Source organism: Arvicola amphibius, chromosome 5 (genome assembly GCF_903992535.2).
Source record: "Arvicola amphibius chromosome 5, mArvAmp1.2, whole genome shotgun sequence".
NCBI lineage: Eukaryota > Metazoa > Chordata > Mammalia > Rodentia > Cricetidae > Arvicola > Arvicola amphibius.
In genome coordinates, this window is record NC_052051.1 from 22,609,278 (window position 1) to 22,616,181 (window position 6,904).

General features: G+C 43.3%; 1 pseudogene; it reads right to left on the reverse strand.

The window, feature by feature from the left end:
• Positions 1 to 380: 380 nt before the first annotated feature.
• LOC119815139 lies at positions 381 to 1,448 on the reverse strand (annotated as a pseudogene).
• Between the last annotated feature and the right edge of the window lie 5,456 nt (positions 1,449 to 6,904).

The following is a 6,904-nucleotide window of genomic DNA, read 5'->3' on the forward strand; positions in this document are numbered from 1 at the left end:
TTACAAAAATGTGATTAGTCAACCTCTTGGCACTAAAAGCTTCATTTTATTTTTCTGAGATTCTGATTTCTTATCTAGAAAGTGAGGATTAAATGGAAACTATCTCGGGGCTGGAGAGATGGCTCAGTGATGTGGGATGCCTTTCTGTATGCTATGCATATTAAAAAAAAAACCAAACATACATTTTTTTATTGTTAAATCAAAGAGGTATCAAAATTAAAAGCAAAATTTACAGGGTAAAACTTAACAAAACTACTAAGGAGCATCAAAGGAAGTGAGAATGGAACTAGGCGCAAGGCAAATATGAATCAATGAACACAGGAGAGGGAGAGGGCGAACAGTGAGACTATGCTGAAGACACTAGGGGAGAGGACCTGGTGTTACTTCCATCTCTCGCAAGCGCCTAGGTAAGTGAATAACAGGATAAGATTTCTAAACTCCGCGTAAGAGTCACCCTCCCCATTGGCGCTGCCTCTGTCATCCTCTGCTTCCTCAGCCTCTTTCCCATCATCATTGTTCAGCTCCAGCTGGTCACCTCTCGCTCGTCACTGTTGTCGTCATCCAGCAGGGCCTCCCTCCTCAGCAGCGTCACCTGTGCCCGCCTCAGGCTCCATCTTCGCATTAGTCTCGTCTTTTCTCACAGAGGCCCTGCTCTGCTCTTCCTCCGACATTTCGTTCTTCATCTCTACTGCTTGTTTGCTTTGTTCCTTTTCAATTTCTTTCCAGGCTTTCCAGCAGAGAATCCACTTTTTGTTTTATCGGAGTCAGCTCCTTCTTAATGGCCTGAAGGTCATCACCTTTCAACTTTTCCAGATTTGGAAAAGTTCCATTGTCCACTCTTGGAATTGTCCCTTCGAGAGTTGTTTCCAGGAACACATTGGCGTTTAGAAGGCACAACAGCTAGAGCAATAGGAGGAGGAGAAGAGGAGGAGGAGGAAGAGGAGGAGGAGGAGGAAAAGGAAGAAGAACAAGAAGAACAAGAAGAGGAGGAAGAGGAGGAGGAGGAAGAGGAGAAGGGAGGAGGAGGAGGAGGAGGAGGAGGAGGAACACATGCTGGGTAACTGGGCGTCTCGTCATAATAATCCCCTTGAAAGTCATAGTCGAGATCAAATGAGGAACCGTACATCTCCACTGCAGATCATTTCACACCTGCTCTTCCTTGGTTCGCTTTTGGCTCTGCAGCAGATTAATATCTAAAACCTGGCCAGCAATTATTCTGCCATCCTCTCCAGCTATAGCCGCCTGGGCATTTCTTTCATTAACATATTGGATGAAGGCAAAGCCCTATGCACAGAACAACCCACAATTTTGCCATACTTTGAAAAGATTGCCTCTACATCAGACCTCTTGACCACAAGAGTATTGAGATTCCTGATGAATACATGGGAATTCATGGATCAAGGATCTGTCTTGTTGGTAACATTGCTAGCCATCTCCTTTGTTGATAAGGTTTCTCACAAAGCTGAAACAAGAGGAAGGAGAGAGAAGAGACTGCCTCTTCTACTGCAGTCCCTGCCGAGATGCCGAAGCTACAGCAGGCAGACAGCACATGATCTTTCACTCTCCATATCTTCATTCTTTTATTCATCTTTTATTATATATAAAAAATAAATATTTTTAAATATTTATTTATTTGTTTGTTTGTTTATTATATAGTGTTCTGCCTGCATGTATGCCTGAAGGCCAAAAGAGAGCACCAGATCTCATTTTAGATGGTTTTGAGTCACCATGTAGTTGCTGGGAATTGAACTTAGGACCTTTGGAAGAGTAGGCAGTGCTCTTAACCACTGAACCATCTCTCCAGCCCCTGTGAATATGTTTTATTACCATTGGTTAATAAAGAAGCTGATTTGGCCAACAGACCAACAGAATAGAGACAGGTGGGAAACTCAAACAGAGATACAAAGAGAAAAATGTCAGAGTCAGGGAGATGCCAGCAGCCACCAGAGAAACAAGATGTGAAGCAAGGAGTCACAAGCCTCATGGTAAAATATAAAATAAATGTGTTGATTTAAGCTGTAAGAGCTAGTTAATAATAAGCCTGAGCTAACAGGCCAAACAGTTTGTAATTAACATTAAGTTTCAGAGTGGTTATTTGGGAACTGGTGGGTAGGAGAGAAACCTCCAGTTACAGCTCAGTGGCTAAGAACACTGACTATTCTCCAGAGAGCCTGGGCTCTACTCCCAGCATTCACATGGCCTTTCACAACCATTCCTAACTCAGTCCCAGGGGACCTGATGTCCTCTTCCGGTCACCAAAGGCACTGTACACATTTGATGCCCAGCCAAACATGCAGACAAAACTCCCATCCACTTAAAAATAAAATAAAATAAACTGCTTCAAAGGGATATCATGGGTCTGTACATTACTCAACAGGGTCTGATACTTGGCACCAAGGAAAGGCTTTAGCATGTTAATAATAACATTTATATAAAAATAGAAAGTAATCATGAGTCACAAGTTCATTTAGCTCATCAAGGAAGGGAACAGGAAGATGACAAATTCAACTTAAAACAGACTTAAAAACCAGAGTTTCCATCAATAGAAGAGAAAAACATTGAAGTAAGAGTGCTAAATACAATATGCAAGATGGTTAAATGACTCTGAGCGTAACAAAGCCACAACCTTTGGGGTTCTCTTCTGTACTGGACAAGAGAAGACATTATTATTATTTTATGGAATTATACATCATCCAGGTTCTCATTAATGATACATAAGTAAATTTTTTTCAGAGATAGATAACTGTTTCTTAGTCTTTTTTTTTTTTAAAGATTTCTTTGTGATGTATACAGTGTCCTGTCTCCATGTTTTGCCTGCACACCAGAAGAAGGCATCATATATTATTATAAATGATTGTCAACCGCCATGTGGTTGCTGGGAATTTAACTCAGGTGTTGGGTTCTCCAGCAGATAAGGCTGAGGCAGAACTGGTCCTGCTGGTCTCTCCCTGGGGCTCAGTGGGATGTCTGGGGCTGAGCAGGATCCTGAGTGTTGATGACCCACACCTCCCCCCTGGCCACCAAGGAGAAAGACACATTGAGTCAGGAGTCTGCCGAAGCAGGATCTCTCTTTATTGCATGGGCAGGAACTTATGTGGGGTTGATATAGGGGGCAGGAGTCTTGGGGTGGGGTGAGGTGGAGTAAGGAATAAAGGCCAATAGTATCCTGCCACGTCAGCAGTGACTGGGCAGAGGTGGGCCTAGGTCAGGCTGGAGTCAATCTTCTCCAAGCTCAAGTTAGGATCATGAAGTTACAGTGGGCCTCACCAAACTTGAGTTAGGCTCAGGAAGTTACACTGGGCCTTATGCCCGGGCCTCATGAGGCCCAACACTCAGGTCTTCTGGAAGAGCAGCCAGTGCTCTTAACCTCTGAGCCATCTCTCCAGCCCCTTGTTAATCTTTTTGTTGTCTCAACAGGGTCTCAGTTGATGTGGGGTTCCCCTCTGAATGTTGTGAATATGTTTTATTACCATAGGTCAATAAAGAAGCTGCTTCGGCCTATGGCAGGGCAGAATAAAGCCAGGCAGAGACATATAGAGAGCCTAGGCAGAGTCAGGGAATAACAAACCACAATCCTTGTGGTAAAATATAAAATAGTAGAAATGGGTTAATTCAAGATGTAAGAGCTAGCTAGAAATACGCCCGAGTCATTGGCCAAGCAGTGTTGTAATTAATGTAGTTTCTATGTTGATTATTTGGGTGTGAGAGGCTGAGAGATGAATGGGCAGTCTCCATTTACACTCAGTAGGTATTATAGGCTGGCCTTATGCACTCAGTTCTCTTGCCTCAGCCTCCCAAGTGCTGGGATTACAGCCTATGTTACCACACCCAGCTTCAGTAGGTATCGCAGGCTGGCCTTACGCACTCAGGTCTTTTGCTTCAGTCTCCTGAGTGCTGGGATTGCCTCACCCAGCCTCAGAGACTCTTAAATAGATTTGCTGGTCAATGATTTATCATGACATCAGAATGTCACATGGGGCTGTGTGTACCACTGTCTAGATGCCCCCCACCCCCAAATGTCTCACAGTCATGTTCTTCCCTTAGAAACATGCTTTGTCTCATCGTTCTTTAACACTACTTAGCTTAACTCACAAGACACCTAAACGTTTTAATTACAAGGCTCAAGCTTTTGTTGAAAGAATTCGAATTTTATTAGACCTTTTTTTTTTCTCTACAAAAATTTCTTCTGTTCTTGCACAAATTATTGGCAGAATTCAGAGCCACAAAACAAGAAAGCTAAAGGGGAAAACCATCATCTCCCTTCTTCAGCTTGGTGTGATATGGGGCTTGGTGGATTCCATCAAACTGGCAGAGAGAGCATCTGCTTCGCACTGAAACACCTTCACACGCCCACTTTCTGATCAGTAAGAACAGATTTTCTCTTAAAGAACTGGGTCTCCCTACAATGGCAGTAGATGCCACGGGAAGTCCTGCCATTTGATTCTGTCACTTCACATTTACCCCCTTTAAATGTTTTCCCCTTTAACGTTGTGGGGCTGAGGAGACAGCTCAGAGCAGAGCACTTGCCTAGAATACTCAAGACCCCAGGTTCCATGTCATGTACCAAAAATATGATAAGATGTGTATAACAGATCATATCATTTTCACTGTGTTTAAGATTGCAGCTCAGTTGTAGACTCAGTAATAAGTCTGAGTTCACATGTAACATGAGCGTGTTAGGAAAACGTGTAGGACTCTGGCCAGGGAGTTACCGTTCCAATGTTTGGACATGCTGGGCACAGGGGAAATGCAAGCATTTCTACAAGGCAGCAGATGGCGAGCTTCCTAGGAACAAACTAGTTATTTCTTGGCAGTCAAAAAGTATGTAGTAGACAAACTGCGCTGGGAGCAGAGAGAAACCACTTGATCCTCCTGACCTTCAGATCCTGGAAAAGGATTTCCAGCTAGTCCTCCGCTGCAAGTTCAGCATATGGGCCAAAGGGCACCTAACTTCCAACCTCAGCGACTCAACTTCTTTTTCTGGCTTTCCAACAAAATGGAATGCTGAGGCTGGAACGACATCAAATGCTGTAGGAGTGGAGCAGACTGCCACTTTTCTGAACTGGCCTTTCATTATTCTCATCAGTACGGGAGAATGTAGCCTGCCTGGCTCCAGATATTGGCTCTGAGGCTTATTAGGCATGATAAGTGGCTGGTTATTTAAACCTCGCTTTGACTTTGAAAATTTGTGCTTTGAGGAGCTGGAAACATGACTCAGGGGTTAAGGCGACATTGTACACTTATAGAGGGCCAGAGTTTGGTTTGTGATTGCCTGTAATTCTGTCTGTAGGGCCTATGATACCCTCTTCTGGCCTCCGTGGGCATATGTACTCGCGCGCGCGCGTGCGCGCGCGCGCGCACACACACTAAATCTTTTAAAAGTTGTCTTCTATTTTTAAAAATCCCTAAAATGGTGATAATACTACAGCTGGAAGGTAGTGGTTAGGATTAATGACATTGGCACATAGAAAGTACTAAGAGGGGTAAATCTGCAAGACATAAATCGTTGTATGAAGACTTCTCTTCCTCCTGCTTTACCTCTCCCCACTCCTGCTGACCTCATCCTACTTCTCTTCCTCCACTGACAAATAGTTCATTCCGTTTGGAATGGTGTCCAACTTGTGTTTTGCTTCATGAGTGTTTCTAAGAGGATTTCTGTAGTCCAAGACTGTTGAGTTCTGTTTTCTGATTGTTTTTTCTTTCAATAACTCGGAGTGAATTTGCTAAATTTTTTATGCTGAGAGGTAGTCTCATTCATTTGCTTTCCAGATATGGAAACTGAGTCCCTAAAAAGGAAAGTGACTCACCCAGGATCACGCAAAGACAATGGCTAAACCAGTAATAGAACGAAGACCCACTAATTATCAAGGTGAGGTTTACTATAATCAATACACAGTCCAAGGTCATTGCTCTTGGTTACCGATATGATCCAAGTGCCTTCTAAACTCTGTTTACCCACAGGAAGACAAGACTGTAGCAGGTTTTCCTGGATCACCAGCCCCTAGATCATGACATAGGGACTTATTAATTATAAGGGTTGGTCTTAGGCTTGTTTCTAATTAGCTTCTTCTCTCTCTCTCTCTCTCTCTCTCTCTCTCTCTCTCTTAATTTAAATTAACCCATTTCTATTTATCTGTGTGCAGCCCCGAGGCTCGTTTACCTCATCTACATACTGTCCATCCTGATTTCCGCTTCCCCTGTGTCTGGCTGGCTGACTCCCCTTTTCTCTCTGTCCACCAACCCTGCCTGTCCCTCTTCTGCCTAGCTATTGGCCATTCAGTTTTTTATTAGGCCAATCAGGTAAACCAGTAACACATCTTTACAGAGTTAAACAAATAAATGAATGCAACATATCTTTACAGAGTTAAACAAATATTCTACTCGACAACATGGGCCTTTTCTCTATTCCAATTACCCGCCAAGCATTCACCAACAAACATCTTTCCTTTCCAGCAAAATTGCCAGGTCTGCAAGGGAAGGGCCATGGCTCGATGGCTCTGTAGTCATAGTTTTGTGCTCAGCACTAAGTCTCAAACTCTTGAGGGCAGGCGTTATTGCCTCCGACCCCTAGCACTATTAGAAGTGAATGAAAACCAAATAGCTACCCCACAGGAAGGCAAGGAAAAGAATTAATATTTATAAAGAACAATATATACGACAATCTATATACTGAGCAGTGGTGACACACGCCTTTAATTCCCCTCTACACTCAGGAGGCAGAGGCAAGTCAATCTCTGAGTTTGTGGCCAGTCTGGTTTACGGAGTGAGTTCCAGGACAGCCAGGGATACACAGAGAAACCCTGTCTTGAAAAACAAACAACAAACAAACAAACAAACAAACAAAAAACATAAGAAAACCAAACCAAAACAACAACAACGAAAAAGAAAATATTGAGTAATCTCC